The 27,914-nt window shown below is 41.7% G+C and overlaps 1 long non-coding RNA gene and 1 other non-coding gene across 4 annotated transcripts in view; one reads left to right on the top strand and one right to left on the bottom strand.

Moving 5' to 3' along the window:
• The window catches only part of LOC126297685 (uncharacterized), a 193,158-nt gene extending 171,769 nt beyond the window's left edge, over positions 1-21,389 (top strand). For all 3 annotated transcript variants that reach the window (XR_007552563.1, XR_007552562.1, XR_007552564.1), the window contains one exon: positions 21,214-21,389. This is a non-coding gene — a long non-coding RNA (uncharacterized LOC126297685). The remainder of the gene's footprint in view (positions 1-21,213) is intronic.
• Trnat-ugu (transfer RNA threonine (anticodon UGU)) lies at positions 15,184-15,258 on the bottom strand. Its single transcript has one exon. It is a non-coding gene; the product is annotated as a tRNA-Thr (tRNA).
• Positions 21,390-27,914: the final 6,525 nt, after the last annotated feature.

Genomic DNA, 27,914 nt, shown 5'->3' with positions numbered 1-27,914 from the left:
ACAGAACTACAACTGAACAGAACTGTAAACAAGGTACCTCTACACGATCGTGCCATCTACTGATGCAACCTGGCATGTTTAATGGAACTGCTTCTACAACACAATACTGTATTATTATTAATCGTTCTTTGAGCATACTATTCAGTATTCTAACCAATAACTCACATAGATCACTCTCATCTTGCTCCGTTCTGATGCTTAGGATAGTTTTTCCAAACTTATGGGGGGCAGTGTAAATGTGTATGATTAAATACATGAGGGTCCTTACATATCTGCCTTCCAAAGGATGTAGCTGATACAGAGGTCATTATTAATGTCCAAAATAAAAACCGGTACCTCTTTCTGTGGTCACTTCTGGCTTGCAAAAGAAATTATGAGAAAAACGCTTGCCTTGTTGAAGCCATATACACAGTGATTATAATTAAAGTTAAACTCTCAAACTGCTGTAGAATAACACCACTGGTCTGATTGACGTCAAATTGCAGCGGAATATTGTTGGAGAAGGGAGAAAATGAATATTTACAAAATGTAGCTGTAGATGGCACTGTAAGCATGATAATTTAATAGTGGCCAATTACAAATGACAAATTAATCATACAACAATGCCTAACGTGTATGTTTGACATTAAACAAACTATACTACTCAGTGTCCATAGGTGTACAGGTGTGATATTGTTAGTTACGTTAGCCCATCCACCATGGCAAGGTCATATCACATCAGATGGGAAAAATCAGTTTTCAATTGCCCTGAGGTCAACAGCGCATAAAAAGCATCAGTCACATTGGTTTTTAATTGTTCTGAGGCCTAAAACCACATAAAAGGCAGAAATCGAAATCAAATCAGATTATTAATTTCTGTGTGACTTGTGCAAAACATGTTCAATATTCTGTCCACTGTTTTCTGCAACAAGTTGAAATTGAGAAACACCATGTACCACAACTGATCGAAGTGTTTCCGGGGTCACATTCATAATGTGTTGCACGGTGTGTGCCTTCAGTGCAGCTAAGTTCTCAGTTGGAACACTGAACACAACATCTTTCAGATAGCCTCGCAGCCAGGAGTCACATGGATTAAGATCACATGATCGGGACGGCCAGACTGTATGGAAATGGTGGCTGATAATTCTAGCATTTCCAAAATAATGCTTCAGCAGCTGCTTAACTGGTTTTACAATGTGCGGAGGTGCGCCATCTCGCATAAAAGTGATCCCATCCGCACATCCACTCTCTTGGAGGGGTTGCACAAAAGACACTCATAGCACTTACCAGTGACTCTACAGGTAACAGAACCGGAAGCATCTGTCTCTTCGAAAAAGTAGTCCCTATGATAAATGATGCTGTAAACCCGCACCACACAGTGTTACTGGTTGATTTGCGTGTGGATTATCCACTGCCCAAATTTAACAATTCTGCGTATTCACATATCCTGTCAGATGGAAGTGTGCTTAGTCTATCCACAAAATCTTCCACAGCCAATCGTTGTCCACTTGCATGTGAGCAAGAAATTCTAAAGTAGAGGACTCTCTTGCTGGCAGCTCAACAGGAAGCAACTCGTGCACATGGGTAATTTTGAATGGATAGCAAAGAAGGATGTTTCGTGCGATTTTAGTCACCATGTTCATGGGTATGTCCAATGTTCAAGCAATTCTCCATGCACTACACGTTTACACACCACCACTCGTCTCCTCCTGCATTGCCGTAGCCACTGCTTCCACTGATGTAGAATCAATTCGTTTCCTTCCTCTACCAGCCTGCACACCAAAGAAACCTGTCTTTTCAAATTTCTGAATCATTTTCTCCAGACCTATGGCAGTCATTGGACCAGTGCCTTTTTTCAAACCCTTCCGTGTCTGGAACTTCTGCAGAGTGACATGTGCACAGTCATCATTCTTGTAATACAGCTTTACAAGCAGAGTGCAGCACATCCTGCATTGAGACAGTGATGGCGAACTTTGCGAACACGAAGCGAGGAAAAACCATGTACCATGTACCTGCGCATGACAGGTGTTTTCATTTACGTATTCTGACACATACAGCGCCATCTATTGATCAGTTTTCACACTACCTTCTTTCTTTCTTTTTTTTTTTTTTCTTTTGCCAAACTTTTGCCCCATTGTCCGATAATATTCCGTTGATATTTGACGACTTTAATTATAATCACACTGCATTGTGTCCATGTTATCACTTTGATGATTAATGAAATCAACATTTGCATATTATAATTATTCTATTCCAGCTACTGAGAGTCATTCAGTGGACTCAGTAACTAGTTTAAAAGTTTCAGACTGAGTTAGATTTCACTGCAGCTGTCCTACTTATAGTAGTCTTAATTTTTGTCGAATACCTTCTGCACCTTAATGACTTTGCGTTTTGTCGATATGTAGCTGTACACTAAGCTGGCTTTGTGATTACCTGCATCTTATATAGTCTCTCTTCATATGTCTAAAACTGTTTTTTCAGTCCTGTTGACCTTTGTATTTGCTAAATTGACTAACTGTAGAAGGCTTCTAGTACCTTCTTCAAAATCTTTTTCTCCTTAATATTTATTGGAGGATTTTGTTTAGTATCTTCCAATGTTTCTTCTATTTCATGATTCTTTACAGTTACTGATTACATTGCACTACGTAATGTCCACATTTCTGTTCCACAGAGTGTAAGAGTTTCATTTATGGCTTGTAATGTTTCTCCTATTTAATGAACTTTTACAGTTATCATTTGCGTGATGTTGCCCAACAACTGCACTTGCGTAGAATGATGAAGTAGTACTTTCTTGATAGCTTCACATGAATAAAACATTCTCGAGCTCGATCATAATGCCAAGAACCTACGTGAGTGTCATCTGTCTTTGTCATAAACACTGTCACCGTTCGATTGGGAGTTGGTGGATGTAGTCACGGCAGCGCAACAACATGCACATTTATCCAAGGAAACGTCGAAGCAATGTGCCAAGTTCGAGCGACTGGATCACGGAAGAACTGTTATGAAACCCGATAAGGCCCATAGAACGGTTGTTAATCTTTCCAACTGGACAACAGCTCTATATCATCACTGAGAAAAGACCTCAACTTTTCTTCAGCTCCACGACGTCTGCCAATATTGGATATAATGAGTGGAATAGAGCAGTGCGTTAGGAATCTTTCGCACGATGCAGCTGAGGACATCAGGCTAACTACCAGCTGTATCCTGGCGAAAGCTAAGCCACCAAAATCTAATGTTAGCCAGGAGGAACGACGTTGCTTACGGTTATTACGTGAGAATGAAGACTTGGTTGTCTTGCCAGCCGACGAAGGGAATGCCACCGTGGTCCTGTACTCTGCAGACTACCACCTGAAGATGCTACATTTATTTGAAAACCCCATGTACCGCAAGTTTAGTTGTGATCCCACACAGGCCATTGTCAGAAAGACGGGGAAGTTATTGAAGAATTCTGTCTTACCAGATGAAATGGTGAAGAAATTAACGCCTCGTGCTGCCAGACCTCCCAGGCATTATGGATTACCAAAGATACACAAGGAAAGTGCTCCCCTGAGGCCCATTGTTAGTGCAATCAGTTCGCCCACCTAAAGACTTACTAAACATCTGACAGGATTATTAGCACCAAAATTGGGACATTGTGAACACCATGTTGTTAACTCGCATAAATTTGTTGAGACCACAAAGAGAATGAAGATAGGCCCAAACGGCCTAATGGTTAGCCTGGATGTTGTGTTAATTTTTATGAGGGTGCCAATACAAGATACGCTGGATCTTTTGGCCCAACATTTTCCATCTCGAATCATTAAGTTGTTCCATCACGTCGTAACGCAACGTACTTTTTATACTGTGATGAATATTATGACTGACGGCACAGCATGGGATCACCACTGTCTCCAGCGGTTGCAAATTTCTTCATGGAGCACTTTGAGGAGCAGGCTCTGCAAACTGTGACATTACGGCCATCTTGCTTTCTATGATACGTTGATGACACCTTCCTGATATGGCCTCATGGTGAAGATACACTACAGCAGTTCGTCGATCATACGAATGGTGTCCATTCCATCATTAAATTTACTGTCGAGATGGAAAAGCACGGCAAGCTACCATTCTTGGATCTTTTGGTTGATCGGAAGGCAGGACGTCAGCTTGGTCATTCAGTGTACCGGAAACCAACACACACTGATTGGTACTTCAACGCCAATAGTTTCCCTGTACACAAGAAAGCTGTCCTGAACATCTTGGTTCATAGAGCCAAGATTATCTCTGACAACGACCACCTACAGTCTGAATTGCAGAACTTACAACGTGTTTTTGGGGAAAATGGGTACAGCAAAAGACACATCGCAAAAGCTTTCAAGGGCTGCCGACAAGACACCTGGTGAATCAGTAGAAGAGGCCAAACGGACTGTATTGCTGCCATACTGTGGAGCAACTAGCAGTAAGTTAGGAAGTCTGCTGCAAAAACATGGGCAAGACCAGTGTTCCGGCACACCTCTAAAACACGAGATATGTTGCACCCTGTTAAGACGATATTGCTCTTAGTGTCCAGTGTGTGTGGTGTACCCTGTGAATGTGGCAGCATGTACATTGGACAGACAATTGGCATGGTTGCGGAGCGTTGTACTGAGCACAAGCGCCATATAAAACAAAGGGAGCTTGACAAGTCGGCCATAGCGGAGCATTGCCTAGAAAACAGACATGAAATACAGTTCGAAAATACAAAAGTGTTGGCTCATGCGTCTACATATTGGTACTCCGTCATAAAGGAAGTGGCAGAGATTCGCTTAAACATCAATAATTTCAACAGAGACCAGGGATACACACTCAGCAGGGCATGGGGACGGGCATTGGACATAGAAAGAAAGCAGAGACAGATGCGCGGCACGGGAGCGGCAGTTTCAAACCTGGCCCCTGCGCCTGGTGCAACCTGACGTCACCGGTGCTGCCACAGGCAATAGCTCCACTAGCTGCCCGGGTCGACTTACGCGCGCCACATTGCATCGATCTGATTGGCTGCTGATGCCTATATAAGCGAGAGACTGTAACAGCCCCGGCAGTCAGTGAACTCCTGACGACGATGGCGGGGATGGCCATCAAAAGCTCGAGGATTTTATTCGAATTGATGTGGCTGTAAAACTGGGAGCGTTTTATTCCTGTCTATGCATAACCCCCCTATCGGTCTGAATGCTCAACATACATACAAACACATCAATTACATATTGTATCATATACTGAAACTGTTTTTTGATAACAAAACTCCCCTGGAAGTTTCATCTGTAATGTCTATCAGTTTCCTACTTTTTTCAACAAACATAAACCTGTACTGTGTATAACCCCAGTGATCTGTGCAGATGTTTATAAATTCATTGAACATATTGTTGGTACTGGCATGTATCCGGTAAATGCGTTTTAAATTTATAATGTTCTGTTTGAAAGTGATTTTGTGACTAGTACAATCACGGATCAACAGCTTTGGAATCAAGAAATATGTCTAGCTCAAATAAAATACATTCGCTTTTCCATTATGGCCGAAGCATTCATGAACACTCTATCAGGCACTTAAGTGTAATTTGCAGAGTATCCCTGTAGATGTAGATCTTCATATCTGATTCTCCATGGTGACATCATCGAATATAAATAGGTTGTTGGACCTTTTCTAGTGGTGGCCTATCACTTCTTTCGCTGCATGTCTGGTATTTAACTCTATCAATACAATATAAAATCTCCTGTATTAGCTGGTATTTTGGATGAAATAGTGTTGCATTATGTATACATGCTGGAATCAAACCATCTTGGGATGTGTTATCAGTGACACAATAACATTAGTCTTCCCACAACCTGAAAATTCCACAAAATACAGGTGTCGTCAGGAAGTAATGACATATGTTCTTATTTCGCCTTAGGTTTCCAGTATCACTGCAGGACAAGTCAGTTATTACAAGCTTCTTAAAACAGCAGTGCTTGCTTCGTCCAGTCAGCCATCGCGATGACTATGTATTTATCCACTGGGATTTTTTGCAGATACACCGACCGGCCAGAACATCGTCACCACTGCCAAATGAATCTGTGGCCAGTGCCTAATGGATCGCATAACTACCATACGTTAAGTTCTTGAAGGTAGTTTCCTGCAAGTACATAAATTCACTCTCATTAGAGAGTTTTACTGTTCGGATGCCTCCTGCTGTAACTATATATTTGCCCAACACTATTCACTGCGACTGTATGCTTCCATAGAAGATTGATTCCATCTGCATTGAGTTAACAAACAGGCAGTTCCATTCATCTCTGGATAGTATTACTTTGGGGTTAATTTTTCTGACTACATTAATTGTATAACCACTAATACTTACATGACTGCATACTTGCTGCACAGTGAGTAGCTGAAGTGTAGGGCATAACTTGTTGAAGTTCACTTGGTCACATGACAGCAGTTGAACTACCAAAGCCTGCTTATGTAGATTTTTCACTAGCGGTGTTACAGCATTTGAAGCATATAAATGTAAGTGTGCAATGAGCACAGAAGTCAGTTTAAAGTCATAGTAGCAATGGTGATAAATGTCGTCGTGTTTCTTGATGCTTAGATGTCGCACTGTAGGGTATTCGCTCTGACCATTAACTTTTGTGACTGTGGTGAATGTATTACTGATGTGAGTGCTGATATATCTCATAGTGGATTCAAATCACTGCTGCTGCTGTAGGGTGGTGACAATGGTGAAGGGAGGACCCCAGTGTTTATGACAGAATCACCTTAGCAGAATGTGTAAACTGTGCTACAGCAAATTATTACTGCAGAATGGTGCACAGATTTGAAGATTATGGAGTAACTATTCTGTATGTGCTTCATATAAAATCTAAAAATGTGTAAGGTGCACATTGATGTCTATGAAAAACTTGGGGGAAAAAAATGGCAGTGTCCGAATGCTGTTGATTATCTATTTCCCATGTAAGTTATACCATGATTGTGTGATATCCCACATGGATTTCATTTGTTACCTCAAGTGTTCAAAAATAATGCTGTTATTTCTAAATGTGGAGCCTACTGTAAGCACTATTATGTGAATGGGCAGTATGAGATTGATGGACCACCATCCATTAAAATGCATTTTGTAGGATATAGAGGAAAAAAAGTAATAAAAAGTCCTTATTACAAGTGGTTTTTTGTTCATAAAATGTATGTGATGAGCATAGGTAAAATTAGTCTGTCATGTTAATAGTACTACTGATGCTACATATGAATCTAGTATTATACTGACTGAGCTTTAATGATCTCACATGATATTCACATATAATTTTAATGCATGCAATACAATGCATGATTTATCTTGAGAGGATTTTTCAATGAGTTAGCCATTCAGATGATAAAGCTCATCTGGGGTTCATGTTAAACCCAATTATACAGGTTGTTACAAAAAGGTACGGCCATACTTCCAGGAAACATTCCTCACACACAAAGAAAAGAAATATGTTATGTGAACCTGTGTCTGGAAACGCTTACTTTCCATGTTAGAGCTCATTTTATTACTTCTCTTCAAATCACATTAATCATGGAATGGAAACACACAGCAACAGAACGTACCAGCGTGACTTCAAACACTTTGTTACAGGAAATGTTCAAAATGTCCTCCATTAGTGAGGATACATGCATCCACCCTCCATCGCATGGAATCCCTAATGCGCTGATGCAGCCCTGGAGAATGGCATATTGTATCACAGTCGTCCACAATACGACCACGAAGAGTCTCTACATTTGGTACCGTGGTTGCGTAGACAAGAGCTTTCAAATGCCCCCATAAATGAAAGTCAGGAGGGTTGAAGTCAGGAGAGCGTGGAGGCCATGGAATTTGTCCGCGTCTTCCAATCCATCAGTCACCGAATCTGTTGTTGAGAAGCGTACGAACACTTCAACTGAAATGTGCAGAAGCTCCATCGTGCATGAACCACATGTTCTGTTGTACTTGTAAAGGCACATGTTATAGCAGCACAGGTAGAGTATCCCGTATGAAATCATGATAACGTGCTCCATTGAGCGTAGGTGGAAGAATATGGGGCCCAATCAAGACACCACCAACAATGCCTGCCCAAACGTTCACAGAAAATCTGTGTTGATGATGTGATTGCACAATTGCGTGCGGATTCTCGTCAGCCCAGACATGTTGATTGTGAAAATTTACAATTTGATCACATTGGAATGAAGCCTCATCCATAAAGACAATATTTGCACTGAAATGAGGATTGACACCTTGTTGGATGAACCATTCACAGAAGTGTACCCGTGGAGGCCAATCAGCTGCACATGCTGTACATGGTACGGAAACAACTGGTTCTCCCGTAGCACTCTCCATACAGTAATGTGGTCAACGTTACCTTGTACAGCAGCAACTTCTCTGACGCTGACATTAGGGTTATCATCAACTGTACGAAGAATTGCCTCATCCATTGCAGGTGTCCTCGTCGTTCTAGGTCTTCCCCAGTCGCGAGTCATAGGCTGGAATGTTCCGTGCTCCCTAAGATGCCGATCAATTGCTTCGAACGTCTTCTTGTCGGGACACCTTCGTTCTGGAAATCTGTCTCGATACAAACGTACCGCGCCACAGTTATTGCCCCGTGCTAATCCATACATCAAATGGGCATCTGCCAACTCCGCATTTTTAAACATTGCACTGACTGCAAAACCACGTTCGTGATGAACACTAACCTGTTGATGCAACGCACTGATGTGCTTGATGCTAGTACTGTAGAGCAATGAGTCGCATGTCAACACAAGCACCGAAGTCAGCATTACCTTCTGTCAGTTGGGCCACTGGCGGTGAATCGAGGAAGTACAGTACATACTGACGAAACTAAAATGAGCTCTAACATGGAAAGTAAGCGTTTCCGGACACATGTCCACATAACATCTTTTCTTTATTTTTGTGTGAGGAATGTTTCCTGAAGTTTGGCAGTACCTTTTTGTAACACCCTGTATAAGCATTTGTTGGTGTCTGCAGAGTGCTGCCCTTAATCACTCTCTTGAAATCAGAGATCCTATAATGGAAGCATAATCTCACTCTCATAAAAGATAAAGTGTACTTACATGTCTTTGTGGTATCCACTGCAATGATATGTACAGAATGGTTTTTCACATTGAAAATTACATTGTGATTCATTTCTTCTTCTTCTTCATTTAGTTCATTATACAGGGTGAAGCAAAATTCATGCACTCGGCCTTTGCAGTGCGACTCTTCACATTCCAGCGATAAAAAAAATGTCGGTCACAAAATTTCATCTGGCAAGTACTTCAGGCAGAAAAAGGGTGTTAAAGGGTGACAACTTGGCAACACTGTAGCTACATGTATGGTAACTATCTGTATCAGTACATATTAGTCGTACTATACTGTTGGTGCAATGGTTAGACTTTTGGGTTAGCATGCACGAGGCCGAGGGTTCGATCCTGGGTTGGGGTGCGTTTGTTTACTTGCTAATTTCATTCTGGCATTTCATACTGTACTATACACTGTTTCTTAGGTCACATGTATCCTAAATTTACAATATTTTGTAAATCTGAACGTAACAAATATGTGGTTAGACAAACAAGAAATAGACAGTTCCAACAAATGATCTGTCATAGGAAAGAATAACTACAAAAACAGTATCAATTTCGAGATGTAAAGACAATAGCACAGTACAATAACACAACATCTGCTTGTCATTTATACTACCTGTAATATGAGTGCTCAGATGTCGCACATTAGAAACCAGTGACCATAATAATGTCCATATTAATGACTGCATGAACATCACAACTGAATACATTGTCCTAACAACAACAGATGCTCAAAGCAAGCTCCCTGCATGTCCAGACATTGTGCAACTTGCTGAATCATACGGGTTCCTTAGAGTGGCCTCAAAGGAAGAAAACTAGGGGATTTAGATTAGGTGAATGCGATAGCCATACGACTGGACCTCCACATCCGAGCCATTTCCTTGGAAATGTTCTGTCCAAAAACTGTCGCACACTAAGTGTTGAGGTGCACCATCATGTTGGAACCATATCCTCTACTGAACATGTGGAACATCTTCCAGCGCATCAGGCAGATACTTTGAGAGGAATGTATGATACCTTCGTCCAGTCAACCAGTCTTGCAACATGTAGGTTCCCAAACACCTGTTGCTCAATAAGCTGGCCCAGACATTGATACCATAAACGAACTTGATGTCCACAGTCATGGGTGACATGTGGGCATTGTGCATATTGAAGACATCCTCACGAGGGAATGGTGCTTCATCCGACCATATTATGGTGTTCACAAAGTCATTGTAGGTATCCTGTTGTTGTTGGGACCATTCACAGAACTACATCTGCTGATGGCGATGTGCAGGATGTAGGTGTTGCATGAAAGTATACTGATGAGACTGCAGTGCATGCTCCAGCAACAAGTTAGTGACAGTGCGTTGTGAGACACAAAGATGCCTTGCTACGCTACGTGTACTTCGCGAAGGTTCTTGGTGTATAACCTCCAGAATAACTTCTCAGTAGCTGGAGTACAGCGAGTCAGTGGATGATCTATGTCATGCGATGGTGGAAGGAGAGAACCTGACTCCCAATGGTGCAGCTCCAGATGATGAAACACATTTTTATCTGCATAGCATTGATGAGGATATCTAGCAGCATATTCATGAACGGCAACACCAGCCCAGTTATCAGATGCACCAAGGACCAGAAGTATATCCACAACTTCATCGTCTGTGTTTGCCATATATCTGCCACACTGGTTTAGAGGTTTACAATGAGATGATTTGATATGTGTATGCATGTACATTGGAGTCTGTCACAGGCATGTTACTCCACTCGCAACTAGTTCTTGTCTGGTGGACAGCACACACAGTATAAACAAGCTGTCAGTCCTGAGCGCTGTTTCAACTAACACGCATTACCCCTCTGACAGATATTATTCTGCACGATTCATCCCGACACCTCTAATTGTGAAATGTTCAGTTTCAAATTACAGTGTTTCCCTAACAGTAATAGACATGATGTTTCCACAGTCTCATCGATAGAATAATAATAATAATAATAATAATAATAATAATAATAATAATAATAATAATAATGCATTGAGATACATACTAAAAAGCATGCAGTTACCAGACTCGCTGTTGAAAAGCATAATTAGTGGGACCTTGGAGATAACAGATACAAATAGTAACAGAGTTTGGACATTATTTGCAAACCATGTTGCTAGTCCTACTGGTGACGTAAGGCCCTAACGAAATGTAATGGACCTGAATGAGGCAAGAATAATAGTTGGTCCTAATCTATGGGACCATTGGAGGAGGGTACAAAGATAATAGGTTTCGCACTAGTAGTGAAGTGGGCAAATAAATTCTCATCCACGACATGGAAAGGCCTTCTTTCAAAGCTGACCAATCTTCCATTTCTACGATTGTCGTATAAGTGCAGATGTTTTCAAGAGTACCCACTGTAATCGCTGCTGGTGATTAAGATGCCGGATACTGTACCAACTGGACTACATTTACTGAATAAAAAACATAGGCCTCAATCCAGGATTGAACCCTCAACCTCCTGCATGCTAACCCAAAAGTCTACGTACTGCACCAACGGTACAGTACGACTAACATGTACTGATACAGATAGTTACCATACGTGTGGCTACAGTGTTGCCAGGTTGCCACTCTTTAATGTCCTTTTTCTGCCAGATTTACTTGCCGTACAAAATGTTGTGAAAGACATTTTTTATCAGTGGCATGTGAGGATTCACACTGCGAAGCCCAAGTGCGCGACTTTCCTTCACCCTGTATAGCTGCCAAGAATGTTGACATTACAATTTCGAGAAAATTGTAACACCAGCAAGTTGATCTGATCGCTTCCGCAACACTGCAAATGGATCTCACCTGCACTACATCATTGTCATCGTCATCATCATCAGATGCCATGGAAAAAATTTAATAAAAAGCAACGAATGCTTAGAATTGTGACATGATACTGGTATGCTTTTTCAAATACTTGCAGTTGACATCTTCCATCGTCACTGCCAGGGCTCAAATGTAGTGAGAGATCACTATGCACGGATATTTGTTGTTCTTTTTTATTTTCGACACCACATCAGTGTTTAACACACTATTTACAGACTGCTGTAAACACTTCTACTACCAATGTAATAGTAAGAACATAAATAAAGCCCTAAGTATAATGTCGTACAGACATAAAAACATAATTATAGATGAATTACCAGTGCTTGTTGCATGGTGGGAGACTGGATCGGCATTTTAGGACAGGTTTAGAAGTCCAACACGTGCAGTGTGGTGTGTTTGTCATGTAACGCATTTTCTTGAAATTCTGCTGCATTGCCATTATTTGCTGAACAACGTTCCACCTGTCTACGGTCTTGGGCTGCTCCTCACTTATCATGCCCCTCCAGTCTTGATGTAGAAAACTGAGCATATTTCTTTGTTAGATTTTTACAACAACGACACTTCTGAAATTCTTCTCGAGTGTCAATTGAACACATGCAGCACCTGCAACATAGTGCTGCTGAAAGAACAACAGTAAAACAGTTACAATAGCAAGACTATGATACTATCAATATTTTGATGAATACTATTATTTGTTAATACTTATTGGGTGCTTGCTGTGGCTACTGGTGCTCCTGCTCCTGCTGCTGGTGGATGACTGGTTGTGGTACTGTCTGCACAATTGATAGTGTGAATAGGGGAGCCCATGAGGGGGGGAGGGCTGGCTCCAGGAGAGAATTTCAGAGCCCAAGTAACGAAGTTGTTATTGGGGTCAAAGTTCAAATAACGTTATCAGTATTCTACTTTGTGCCACAACCTGCCCAGTTCACCTACTTGCATCTGCCAATTTGAGGGCTCTCTGAAACCAAGGGTACAGATTTGCATAAGCAGCTTGGCTTACTAACATGAGCACCAGCATATTTCTATCTTCTTAGAAAGTTAGTGGGTTGGAATCAGAAACTGAATAGTAGCATTTTTATACATAGCATCCATCACTGTTTGACTTCAATGCATTTGGGACTTTCTTTTGACAAGTTACTGCATGTTGGAAGATGTATGGAAAAAATACTGTTTATACTGAGTGAGGTGGTGTAGAGGTCTGGATCAGGAGACTGGCAGTTCAAATCCCTTTCCACTCATCCAGATTTAGGTTTTCTATGTTTCCTATAAATAACTTAAAGGCAAATGACATGCCTGATTTCCTTCACCATCCATGCCCTGCCAGTGCTTGTGTGCTGCCTCTGCATGCCTACCTCACAGAACAACAGGTTTTATGACACCCATAGACAGTTGAACATGTTGGTTGACAAGCACCTGACATTCAACCCAGCAGCAAACCCAACAGGTAGGGTGTGCTTCATACATTGTTGAGCTTCAGACCTAGTGTTGGTACAGTGTCATGTGTGCAATAGATTTTGTATTGGTTGTAGCTGTATGTGATGAGGAAAAAAGAAAACGACCTTGCTTGTCGGCAAATAAATACCTATTAGAGCAAAATAAATTTAATCATATGTCTCTATTGTCACAACTAGATGGCAATGTGCCACAAGGTTATAAAAACTGTTTATGAATGAACGAGGAGACCTCCTTGCACGAGTTTCCAACATTATTCAAAAGTAAGATACTAGGAGGAGGGAATCTATTTCTCCTAAAGAATGGCTTATTGCCACACTTCAGTTTTTAGTCACTGGAAGGAGCTAAGAGAAGCTGAAGCTCAGTTGTGCGATATCAGCTCAAACACTCAGGACTGTGCCAGAAACATGCACAAATATTTTTTATCTTCTTAAAGATAAGCACACCATGATTGAAATAAATTTACATTAATGTGAACTTGCTAATCATTATCACTTAGATGAGAAAGTGCTATACTTACAGATCATAAGAAATGGAAATGTTGTCGTAGTCCAAAGACTGGTTTGATGCAACTGTCCATCCTACTTTATCCTCTGCAAGCCTCTTCATCTCCAAGTAACTACGGCAACCTACATCCCTCTTGATCTGCGTACTGTATTCATCTCTCGGTCTCCCTCTACAATTTTTACCCCCCTCACACTCTCTCTCTCTCTCTCTCTCTCTCTCTCTCTCTCTCTCTCTCTCTCTCTCTCTCTCTCTCTCTCCCTCTCTCTCTCTCCCCCCCTCTCTCTCCCCCCTCTCTCTCCCCCCCTCTCTCTCCCCCCTCTCTCTCTCCCCCCCCTCTCTCTCTCCCCCCCTCTCTCTCTACCCCCCCCTCTCTCCCCCCCTCTCTCTCTCTCCCTCTCTCTCTCCCCCCCTCTCTCTCCCCCCCTCTCTCTCTCCCCCCTCTCTCTCTCCCCCCTCTCCCCTCCCCCCCTCTCTCTCTCTCCCCCCCTCTCTCTCTCTCTCCCCCCCCTCTCTCTCCCCCCCTCTCTCCCCCCCCTCTCTCTCTCTCCCCCCCTCTCTCTCTCTCTCCCCCCCCTCTCTCTCCCCCCCCTCTCTCTCCCCCCCCCTTCCCTCCAGTACTGAATTGGTGATCATTTGATGCCACAGAACGTCTCCTACCAACTGATCCCTTCTTTTAGTCAGGTTGTATCACAAATTTCTCGTCTCCCCAAATCTATTCAGTACCTCCTCACTCAGTACTCAGATTGAATAACATTGGGGATAGGCTACAACCTTGGCTCACTCCCTTCTGAACCACTGCTTCCCTTTCACGCCCCTCAACACTTAAAACTGCCCTCTGCACAAATTGTAAATAGCCTTTTGCTCCCTGAATTTTACCTCTGGAACTTTTAGACTTTGAAAGAAAGTATTCCAGTCAACATTGTCAAAAGCTTTCTCGAAGTCTACAGTTGCTATAAACGTACGTGTGCCTCCTTCTGTGAGAAGTCGAAGTGTCAGTATTGCCTCGCGTGTTCCTACATTTCTCCGGTATCCAGACTGATCTTCCTAGAGGTCGGCTTCTACGCGTTTTTCCTTTCTTCTGTAAAGGACTCGTGTTAATATTCTGCAGCCGTGACTTATTAAACTTATAGTTAAGTAATCTTCGCACCTCCTTTCTGTGGAATTGGGAAGTAAGAAAGGTTATCTAAGTATATATGAAGACAGTAACTGTTCTCGAAAGAACACATACTGTTGATGACCGTGCAGCTTTTCCCAGGAATAAATGATAACTAACTGTAACCCTCAGCTGCCGACAGGTGACGTTGATATACCTCGATGTGGACAGCTGAAAATGTGTGCCCCGACCGGGACTCGAACCCGGGCTCTCCTGCTTACATGGCAGACGCTCTATCCATCTGAGCCACCGAGCACACAGATGAATAGCGCGACTGCAGGGACTTATCTCTTGCACGCTTCCCGTGAGACTTGCATTCCCAACTGTTCACAATTCTGCCTATGTAATGTACCTTATAGACATTTACCCATCCACTCATTACTAGCACACGCTTTGGCGATTCCCATAAGTGTTTGGGCAACCTGTACTCATTTGCACAGACGAAGGTCAATGGCTGGGTAGCCTTTAACTACATATATATGAAGACAGTAACTGTTCTCGAAAGAACAGATACAAGCGTGCTCAAGTAATGAGTGGATGGGCTAATGTCTACAAGGTACATTACATATGTAGAGTTGTGGACAGTTGGGAATGTGAGTCTCACGGAAAGCATGCAAGAGATAAGTCCCTGCAGTCGCGCTATTCATCTGTGTCCTCAGTGGCTCAGATGGATAGAGCGTCTGCCATGTAAGCAGGAGATCCCGGGTTTGAGTCCCGGTCGGGGCACACATTTTCAGCTGTCCACAGCGAGGTATATCAACAACACCTGCCGGCTGCTGAGTGTTTCAGTTAGTTATCTGTTATCTAAGTTTTGGTGGAAATATAAATTTTGTAGTGAGACAGTTGTAGCACGATAGAATAGTGTTAGACTAGGACTGAAACCCGGACCCATGCGTTTCGTGGGTTGACTTGCTAACAATTTCCAATTTCATTTTTGCAATACCATTCAGGAATACCACGTCAAGGAGAAATTGTGATTGAGAAATGGCTGGAACCCAAGATGAGGTAAAATGTTACAGTTGCGCCATCAAGTTCTCAAAACAGCGAATACTGTGCTAACAAGTCACAGCCTAACAGCATAAATATTGTTAGACATTGAGAATAAATGAGTGGTCCTCTGTGTTTTAAATGTGAACATTTTTCATAGTAATCTAATGAAATTTAATACAAATCAGTATGTGTATTTCAAATCATATAATTATCAATTCATCAAAATATTCAATGTTATATTTATCTTGGGTCTGCGCGAAACTTTCAGCATCCTGCATTAGCACAATGTTAATAGATGACTTCGTGTGCAAATCACAAGATTCTGAAATTATGTTAAAGAAATGCCACTGCATGGCATTAAAAATAGATTTATTCAAAGCATCTTGCAAAAAATATATAAAGTTCAGGGTGTATACGTCACGGGAAAGCCAGGAAAAATTCGGGAATTCCTTCATCGGGGAGAAATCCGGCAAAAAGGCGGGAATTTTTCCATTGTTTTATTTTTCAGTTACATTTTTTGTAATTTTCACTGGTAAGAACTGATACTCTAACGAAGAACTTTAGTTTGCCCGCTAGTGTAGAATAATACTGCAGCAATAAAACATAAACGAGGGAATAACACCAAAATAAAACTTCGTTTGCAAAGAAATTGCCCCATTTATAACAACAAAATACAGCGCACACACAAGCGTCTGCCGACGACAAAACAAACTGCTTTTGACACGTTTTTCTCGTGGGCCTCGTGTGAGCGCGACGTCAGAACTGTTCACATTTCGAAGAGGTCGCAGGAAAGTATTACGAATGGTAATTTGAGAACCACTACTTACAAAGTAAATTCCTTCTACACAAGATGAAATATGTTACGTGTGAGAATATACGATGAAGTACTTAAATGCGGAATGTAAGATTCTTATTCAGAACGTAACACTTTGAGGACTAGCCACTTAGAAAAATTCCAGCCCAGAAGACCAGCCATTTATGTGATTATTTAAAATTTTACTTGTACTTTTGTGTTTGGTATCTCTCAAAGGGTAACATAAGCTAAAAAAGACCAAGGTTCAATGTTAGTTTTTCATAGTTATTTTAGTTCTTTCATAGAACACAAATTATGCAATAACGATGGCAAAAGAATAGAGAAGCCTTTCAAAAAATGCGAAGTGATTTCTTACAGAAAGTATATTCAGCCAGTTAACCCATGAAACGTTGGTTGCCCAGCAATGAAATTTATAATTGTTTTGTGAGAAATATTCATCTGCTGCAATTTACGTTGTGCGTTTAGGATACTGTGTTACAACACCCTCGAAAAACAACGGCAAAAAAATTTTAACGACCAATATTAAATGTGAAAGCTCAGCTTTTTTCGTAGCTTTACTTACGCATATTAATTTGAATCATTATTTTATCCTATTTGTGTGTTAGAGAAGAATGCTGTTGCTATTGGGTGACTGCATCACGTGTCCGTGAATATCTGCTGTCATTGACTGGCGAGATCACATGGCATGAGCCATTAGTGGCTGACAAAAGCGCGTCGCAGTCTCGATTTCAGTGTTTCGGAAGCTGTCGTGCCATTTTTGGCGGAATTCATGTTTATACATTCGTAATACGAAAGTAAGCATTGTAAACGTTGTTGCACACCAAAGATTTTGCCAAAATGCGTTGTTTTTGTTGGGTTTCGTTCCTAAAATGCTGGGAAGTTCGAATCGGCCTGATGATGCACCTGGTCACGATCAAATCTGGTATTGCATGCTTCGACATTTGCTGCCAGTGTCAAAGGATCCTCCTCAAATATTGTAATCTAATATGATATACAGGCGACTTTCCCAACTCGTGGAGGGAGACATTTCTGATACCTCTCCTAAAACCATAAAAGTATCTATAGTAGTGGGACAACAGGGACGCCACCGATTGTTGCCAAATGTATTCAAAATGGCAGATGCAAGATGGTGGCGGTAGATATGACAATGTCGCAAAGTTCAAATTTTGGAGGGAAGGTAGGTCAATTGGGCTACCTCCACTAACCTAACCCCTTCGTGTCCCCTCCCCCAGAAAATGGCGGCAAGTTCAAATTCCAGCAAGACAATGCAACACGCCATGGCTACCTCCACTAACTTAAGAAAATGGCAGGAAAATAGGTCACTTGGGCTACCTCCACTAACCTAAGACATCCGCCGCCATCTCTTCTTAGGAATCGGTGGGAAAAGGACTCAGCCTGTGCTAGATAGCATGTGCATAAGTCTTTATTTTGCATGCAGTGTTTAAATAAACAAGTTGAGGCAGTAGATCCATCCAGTGTCTTCACTATTAGGCCAGAAGTCCGACTGACTTAGTGCACAGTGGTGCCACTATAGGGCGGCATCGTCCCTCCGTGTGTCGTAATCCAAGATGGTGGCCTGGAGGGGAAAAATGGCGGGACTCAGCTTGTGCTGGTCTGGTGGAGAGAGGAATTAGTGTACTTTATTTATTTTGAAATAATGTATTTAGCTATGGATTTTGCGTGGTTCATTTATTGCCCTGATACCAAGCACTCGCTCTGACGTGATTGGGGTCACAATACACAGTTTGCAGACCTGCAAACTACTTGTAAATCACCGAAATAATGCAGTACACTGATGTGCAGATATGCTCACTAATTATAAACTGTCGAAATATTGCATACAGTTTACACTGGTACAAAACACTCACCTTTGCATGCTTGAGGTCACAGTAATTAGTCTACAGACCACCGAAATAATGCAGTACACTGATGTGCAGAGATGCAAATAACTCTTAAATTGTAAAAATGATAAATCTAAAGCGCTCTCCAAACACGCTTGCTAATAGTCAGCTGTCGAAATCGTGCACTGCATACCTGTTCACAAAATAGTGTAACACACGAAAACAACTCTTAAATTGTCAAAAAATAATGCATGTGTAACTGTATGGAAACACTAGCAATGCTTAAACACCCGAAAATAATGTCGAGTGCAAACACTCACCCAGACGCAAATCAGCACCAGAGCGCGAGCCATTGCTATGACACCGCTGCCGACGGCAGGTGAAAGTCACGTCTATAGTTAGTTTTTCGAATGTTACACTGACGTCACATGTCTGTGTAAATTAGAGGGAAGTCACCTTCTGGACCGTGCGAAAGTGTTCAACATTGCTGACACACTTCCTCTCTCTATCTGCAGTCCATCGATGACCTAATTGCCGAGCGATTCACCCTCACAGACACTGCAGAAATCCGTCCCAGAATAGCACAGGCTGCATAGTTTCTAGCGATCCTAACGGTATATGCGAGGTGTGTCTAGCCGTGCACATGTTGACCAGCCAAGCGTGACTGACGCATCGTCTTGAAATGATTGCCTACCAACACACTATCACAAGTGCATCCAAAAGGTTCTCAGTTTATACTGGTGTCACATGGCTGTGTAAAATACTAGCCAAGTTGACCCTCGATATTTGTATAGTGCCCATGAGATAGCTACCGGTCACCTTTGTAGGAGCTTTCGTGATGTCTCAGCTTGTCTGCATGGACAATTCTTGGCCTAACAGAACGTGTTTATGAAAATAACACAGAATAATGTCGAATGCATTCCCCATGATGGTCCTGACATGGCACCCCATCCATTAGGTCTTAACCTTCCTCGAAATCATTAAGTCCTGTTTTTTATTTTTTTATTTTTTTTTTTCCTGCAAACAATACTTTCAGCGGCACTTGCATATGTCTATGGCAAAGCATGTTTCGAATTCTTCAAGTTCAGTGGACTCCATGTACACTTAATCTATAATAGAGTGATGGTAGGACGACTGTCTGTATAATCTTCCTTATGTCTTCACGGTCCTTATGCGCAATGTATGTTGGCGGCGGTAGAATCATTTGGTAGTTAGCTTCAAATGACATTCTCTTAATTTCTTGTGTTTCTTCACTCTGACCTGGTGCAGATCAAAGGCACCGGTGAAGTAAGCAGGATGCCAATAATACTGCATCCGAATGTTAGGGTTTATTCCTTCTATTCATCAACATTAACTTGCATTTTTCCGGATTTAAGGCTAGTGGCCATTCATCACACCAACTGGGAATTTTGTGTAAGTTGTCTTTTGTCCTCTTACAGTCACTGAACTTTGATGTCTTATCGTATGCTGCAGCATCATCAGCAGACTACTGTCCGTCAAATCATTTATGTATAAAGAGAACAGCAGTGATCCTATCACACTGGGCAGCATATTGGATATAGCCATTCACATATCTCTGATCCTATTGCATATGCTTGTGCCTTTAACAGGCTTGGAAGGGACATAGTGTCTTATACCTTCCTGAAATCTATAATCTACCTGTTACCCTTCATTCGTAGTTCTCGGTATATCGTGTGAAATAAAGGCATGCCGAGTTTATCACGAGTGATGCTTTCTAAAACCATGCTGATTCATGACCGTAAACAGCCTAGCCTCAAGAAAGTTTATTATGTTCGCACTGAGAATATCTACAAGGATTCTGCCGCAAGCTGAAGTTAGGGATATTGGTATACAATTTTGCTTGTCTGTTACTTCACATTCCTTATATATACTGGAGTCATCCACTCTTTTTTTCCCCACTCATTTGGGACTTTGTGTTGGACAAGAGAGAGGGAGATCCATGATAAATGCAGACGGGGTAATGGACCAATGCCTTAGAGTACTCTTAGTAAAAATCAAATGGGATGCCTTCCGAACCAGATGATTTGTTTGCGTTTTTCAATCTTTAAGTAGCTTCTCTATGTCAAGCATACTTAATTATATGTCATCCATATGAGGGGGTCTGTTTGAAACCCAACAGACGGCATGTTTGCACAGTTCTTCATGCGAGAACGATGTCTTAAATGTGAAATTATTAACTTGCGCTTTGGTTTTGCTGTCTTAAACTGCTGCACTGCACTGGACTGGTCAACAAGGTGCTGAATGGAACCCTTAGACTCGCTTACTGATTTTACATAAGACTTCAGTTGCTAGTCATCTAATATAAGTCAAATTATCCATCATTCTCGTTTCTCCATTTATGTCAACGGTACTTGATTCATAAATATACTGTATACATGTGGTATTGTTTAGTGATCCCTGGAGTACGGGGTGTGACCTGGGTTCTATGACAGGGTCTGCTAATATACAGAAAATTCGTGGCGGATTTCTGTTCATAACTGATGCTGTGTGTATGTGAGGCATAGAAGTAAGTTGATTGTATTTCATCTTATTTATTTTTGTTTCAGGGGCTCTACCAGATAGTACGGTGTCACTGTCACTGCAGAACCCACCACCACCACCACCACCACCACCACCACCACCATGGTGGTATATGTTACCCGAAGAATATAAAGATGATGAAGGTGATGATAATGAGGGTGTAATTTTCTTATACAAATTAATAAATACCAATTAAGAGGACTATATTTCTTTATCTACAAACAAAAAGAAAAAAGCCTCTCACCTAGTATCCAACATAGTCTACAAGGTGGATCCCTTACATCAGAGTATACCACTGCAACAGATGTGTGTTTGTTTGATGCTTTATAAATACGCCATATGATTCCTATATAGATATTAATTCAGCTTATGGTCTGCTGCAGACTATATTGGTGACTGTGTTGCATGGAGGGTCGGTCACAGACAGTCTTCTCTAACTTTGCAGGAGTGTGCTTCGTTTGGCGCTGCCTTTGCACATCGCACACCGTTGGTGGAGTTAGGACAACATGCCCCCTCCTCCCCATTTCCACCAAATGGTCAGAACACAGTCCTATAGCTCTAACTCAGTTTAGCCTGTTTCTGCAAAGGTTGCAGGAGGTGGTAGATACAGATCTCTCTGACTTCTACTCAGTTCTGACTTGAATTGGAACGATCGCATGTGCAAAGCTGCAGGGTGGGTGTGCCGAGTCTGGGAGGGGGTAACATTTTGGAAAATTGTATAATGGCTGTCTAAAATTTTACTGAAGCTGATACGTTCAAAAAGGTGATTTGTTTTGAGATATAACAGTGCCAGAAATATGATTCCCTAGTGACAGTAATCATTAAAGGACTTCTCCACAGCACCCAGTGCAGGTATGTGGTTGAATGGAAAGATTTGATTTCTAATCCCAGACAGCATTTCTACCAGAGTGTGTAATGCAAGAGATCTGAAAGCCATGTGTACATTTCTTACCACCTCAATCAGCACACCATTTACAGTTCGTGATGCTTCTCAACCGACCTTCGCCTATAACCCAGTGGATATACCACAGAACCTCTGACATGTCATTGAGACAGAATACATTACAAATACTGGAGAAATATCTAGCAGCGGCATGAGGGAGTTGCAAACACTGGTTTCATAGCATGTTACTTAGCTGAATCACTTTCAAAATTCTGTGATTTTATCACGAGGTTGCATTGTGGTATACGTGTAACTGCACTGCTGGTCTGATAATATACACTCCAGCGATCACCGTCTATATTCAGTGTCACAGTATTTGCTTGGAAAAAACCAATTCATTCAGAGGTAATGCCATAAGTTGACTTATAAAGTGAGTATAGGTTTTAACATGAATACTTGTGTGCACCTGCAGAACCAAGACTGGTTGTGATAGTAATATGACCGTGTTTTTTAACATACAGTGGTTTGTAAGACAGTTACCGTCTCCCTTTCTAAGACACAGTGGTGCCACTCACAAGAAATGCTTGTGAGAAATGTCCACCCGTCCTTTATCCTCAATCGGTATTATTTTGTATCGCTGGCAATCATTTATTGGTGAAGTATTATACTTAGTAGTAGGGGATGCATGATAAGTTCGCCTTGAGCATCAGGCCTATGAAGTATGTGTTAGTGTTCAGACATGTGCAAAGAAAATGACTGTCGAGTCATAAGGAAGGAATGGATTTGACGTGGAATATTGTGACAGCGAGGGGGGAAAGTATGCCAAGTCATAAGAATGGTACAGATATTTCTATTTCCAGAACTACAGCCGTCAGCAGGGAGTATTTCCGATATTTTGCTCATTGACGAATGTCGTTCAATTGAGAGCGTGATAGTAATATTTACAGGATGTTTTGGGGGAAAGGTCAATATTTTACACAGTAATAGTATAAGTAATTCTGTACATAAAATGTTGTATGAAAATAGGTCCGCAAATGCTTTGTTAGGGAGATATGGGTATTGAAAGAAACTTTAATTCTACACAATTGATGTGCACAATGTGAACGTATACACAACACAACTGGACTGTTAGGTGATTTTCTTGAAGACAATGTTACAGAGAAGTACAGTTATGTTAGACATTAATACATAATGTTTATTTCCTTTGCATTTAGTACATAATGCATTACAACATCCATTTTACATGTATTCAGTTGAAAAGGTGTACTACGTCTTTCACAAACAGCTTTAACACTTACCGTACAGATGTTGTACAGTTAACAGAACAGGTTCAAATATCCCACCATGAATGTCAATGCAGTTTTGCGCTCTAGCGATAACATGTTGTGTTGCTTGCTCAATTGCCAGTGGTTGGTTCCTAATGAATTCAGCAGTGCCCAGGATTCAACGACGCAGTTTATCTTGTTTATCTACCTTCACTTTGTGCACCTCTGATTTCATCCAACCCCACCACAGCCAATCCATCGATGAGGATAGGTGCGATTGAGATGCTCCCTCACACTTACGGTAACATGTGGAGGGGCACTGTCATGCTGAAAGCACATTCCAGTTCACTTGGCTAAAGCAATGTCTTCCAATAGTTCCACAAATGAATTTTCCAAAAAATGCAGGTACCTCTCTCCCTTCAATTGCTGGTGGACCTACCAAAAGTTACCGATCATGCCGCACCAAACGTTTATGGCAAAACGGACTTGGAAATTGCTATCCACTGAAGCATGTGTATATTCCTGTGACCATCGATGATGATTTTTGAGTGTGTTGTTTATTCCGTGTCATGAAAAACCAGGCTTCATCAGTGAATAGTATGTAGGGAAGCAAATGACTATTCTCAATTACCCAGTGACAGAACTGTAGTTGTTGGGCATTGTTGCCAATGTGGAGATTTTGGACACGCTGTATGTGAAATGGCTACAGGTTTTCTGCATGTAATGTTTCCCATACACGTGTCTGTGGTAAATTCATATGCAGGGACATTCTTCATATGCTCGTACCGGGACTCGCTCAACACTTGAGCTAATTTTTTCCTGTTCTTGCAAAGTTTGTTGACATGCACACTCGGATGAGAAATTTCTACTTGGAAGAGAGCCTGTTGCCCGAAAAGTGGTAAACACTTTGGTAAACACTCTCTGATCGTGTAGTCAAGTTGGAAAGTGCCTGTGGTAGTCTTCTCTTGCAGCGGTATCACTACCTTCGCAGAAACCATAGACATACACCGTTTCTGCGTAGTCCTCATTACTGTAGACATGTGGCATTGTTAGCAGCGCTTGAATGAACACGGCTAACACAATACACTACACAGTTTACCAATTCATTGCCAGTGCACTACACAATGCAGCTTACATGGCACAACTATGCAAACAATGGTGATAGTACTATGTACATCACATGACAATAATACATGGTAGGTTGCATAGCGTAAACATGGCATGTACCTGTGCCTTGTTAAGGAGATCATGTTACGGTCCTGTTGTATTGCATATACATTCACGTTGTGCACATCAGTTTTGCAGATTAAAGTTCCTTTCAATATAATAAAATATTGACCTTTCCTCCCGACACCATGTATATATGTTGCTGGCTTTCTAGGACGATGATTCTGCCTATGCGTGCTTGGCGTGGAGCGCTGGTGACCCGTGGTGGGAATGATTCATGTTTCCAGCTAACAGTAGGATCTGTCTGAATAAAGAGGTCTGTTGAGATGTAGGAATGTAGCTGACTTAACCATGGTGTCCTCTAGGTGATTGAATAGCAAACTAATACTTAGTATGTGCTGGACAGCTTTCATGATCGCGTGGAAATTTCAGAAGGTTCAGTATGGGCATGTATTTGTGTTGGACCATTATTCCCTCCCATGCAAACTGTCCAGTAGACTGCTTCTGCACATTTTGCACCTTTATTTAGATGAGGGAACATCGATTGTGATGTGTGCATCTAGCAGGTGGAAGACACGTTTGCTGGTTCTCTAGGTGTGAGAAACACCTTAGTTGACTTTGTAGATTATAATAATGATTTGGAATCTGTTACATCACCGACATCAATATTCATGAGTGGAAATATCAGATTTTTTAAGTTTTGATGTAGAGGTGGGATAAGTTTCTAGTTGCTCAGTGGTTTACAGCACACTCCACCTCGCTAAAGTTTCGGTTTTCTAGAGAAATAATTTCCAGTGTATATCTTCAGAATTATGGTGTGTGAGCGATACTACTATGCAAGTGATATTTGCTATGTGCTTGATATCAAGAAGTATCGTGAAAATGGTATGATATTCTGGATAACCATGTGAAGTTACATATGTTCTTGTAATCCCAGAGCCTGGAGATTGGTGTAGAAAAGCAAGCAGGTCAGGACCAGAAACAGTAACACGTTGGTGCCAAGAGGAGCGGACCCTGAATTTGTAGAACAGTTCTGAGAGTGACTTCAGCCCACTGAGGGTGCTCTGGTCATGTCAGGGGTGGATGACTGCCCGACCTCGCGGGAAATATCTTGTGCAGCGAGGAGTATACCTACAGTGCATATGCTTTTGCTGTCTGTCTTCATGGTATATATACAAGTGTCTGGTGTTCGATAGCTATACAAATGATGTAAAAGGGGCGATTTTGTATGGTGCAGGATACGAATTGTATGTTTACTACATCGACACAGTACGCGGTGATATATTGCCAGGTTGGAGATTGGTTTCACGCTCTAATGTTCAAGCTCCAGCCCTCAGTGGCAGAGTGGTGTAATTGAGTAAGAGTCTTTCGGTAATTGACGATCTGTAGGTCACTTTGCAGGGTTTAATTGTTGGTGCAATATCGTGATCTGTACAAAATAGTTTTTTGCCACTGAAAGTCTCGTCTGCAGAAAGAAAAAAGAAAGTGGTCAGTGCTTCCACACTGGCAGCATCAGTAATTCGGTTCGTAAATTCAATAAGAGCCAATCGTAATGCTCCATTCATTTACAAGACATCCTTTGTGCCATGATGTAGGAGCGTCAACATAGTGGTGAGAACGATTGTGTTTAAGAGATGTTTCTTGAAAGCAGGACTTAACGATTTCCAGGAAGGATAACACTTGGACGAGGTGCCTCGTTAGGACCATCAGGAAGAATGCAATTGGTGTTATTGTGGGCTATTTTTGTGAACAGGTCCTGTTAGGACAGGAATTTCCATTCAGAAAAGCTGAGATGTCATGAAAACTACAACAAAAGTGATGGTTAACTATTTCTATGAAAACTACAACAAAAGTGAGGGTTAACTATTTCTGTGAAAGTTTACCAATTCCTAGAAGGGACTGATAAGTAATGGACAAGCTGTCCCATTTGGATCGCGAGGGAGAAAACATTTGATGTTGTTCTGGGCTATTTTTGTTAAGTTACTGAAAACATTGCAGAAAACTTCTATAGTGCATCTAGAGGGAGGCTTGGCTGTTATTTTCATATAGACAAGAAACATCAGTATAACGTTGAGAGCATTTAATTGCGCTTGCAATGGTGTGTAACTACACAAGCATTTCACGGTGATGTCAGCCAAACTTGGCTGGTAAACGCGTGCACGTTAAATTCAGCTCGCATGTCCCGTTAAGATCGCTAGGAATAATGTAGCCTGTGCTATTCTGGGAAGCAATGGAATGGATTTGTACAGCATCTGTGAGGGTGAGTTGTTCGGTAATTAGGTCTTCGCTGGACCACAGGTAGAGAGGGATCGCGCTAAAAATGGTGAACACGTGCGCATGGTCCAGAGGGTGACTTCCCTCTTATTTACATAGACATGTGACGTCAGTATAAAACTCTAAAAATTGTAACTATAGACACGAATTGCACCTGCCGTCGGCAGTGGCATGATTGCAATGGATCACGCTCCAGCGCTGGCTTGCGTGCGGCTGGCTCTGCAAAGTGCGTGCGCGCATTGGAACAGTTCACTGATATATTGCGTTTTTTACGTGCTCTGAGTGTTTGTGCACATTATTTTCTGGTCTTTAAGCGTTGTGAGCATGTTTCAGTAGTGTTACACATGCGTTATTTTTTGACAATTTACGAGTTGTTTTCGTATATGTTGCTTTATTTTGTGAACAGATGTGCAGGCTGTGCAATTCACGATTTCGGCAGTTGATGAGCAGCAAGTATGTTTGGAGAGCCTTTTACATGTATAATTTTGACAATTTAGGAGTTTTTTGCGGCTCTGCACATCACTGTACTGCATTATTTCGGCGATTTACGAGTAGTTCGCTGGTCTCTAGACTATTTACTGGGAGCTCAAGCATGCTAGGGTGAGTGTTTTGTACCAGTCTAATAAATAAACTACGCGAAATAAATTGTTCCAAAATAAATACAGTACACTCCTTCCTCTCTCCAGCAGACCAGTGCAGGCTGAGTCCTTTTCCTGCCAATTTTTCCCCTCCAGACCATCATCTTGGATTACGTCACTGGAGGGAAGATGGCGCCCTCTAGTGGCAGTACTGTGTACTAGGTCAGTTGGACTCCGGACGTCATGGTGAAGATACTGGATGGAGATACTGCCTCAAATTGTTTATATAAACACTGCATGCAAAATGAAGACTTAATCCATCCTCTCCAGCACAGGCCGAGTCCTTTTCCTACCAATTCATAGGAAGAGGATGCGGCAGATGACGTAGGTTAGTGGAGGTAGCCCAAGTGACCTATTTTTCCCTCCAAAATTTGAACTTTTCTGCCATGACATCATTATGACGTTGCCATATCTATCGCCGCCATCTTGGATCCGCGATTTTGAATAGATTTGGCAGCAATAGAGAGTGGGGTGGCGCCGCTGTTGTCCCACTACTATCT

The sequence above is a fragment of the Schistocerca gregaria genome, chromosome X (genome assembly GCF_023897955.1).
Source record: "Schistocerca gregaria isolate iqSchGreg1 chromosome X, iqSchGreg1.2, whole genome shotgun sequence".
Lineage (NCBI taxonomy): Eukaryota > Metazoa > Arthropoda > Insecta > Orthoptera > Acrididae > Schistocerca > Schistocerca gregaria.
This window is presented reverse-complemented; position numbering and strand designations above follow the sequence as displayed.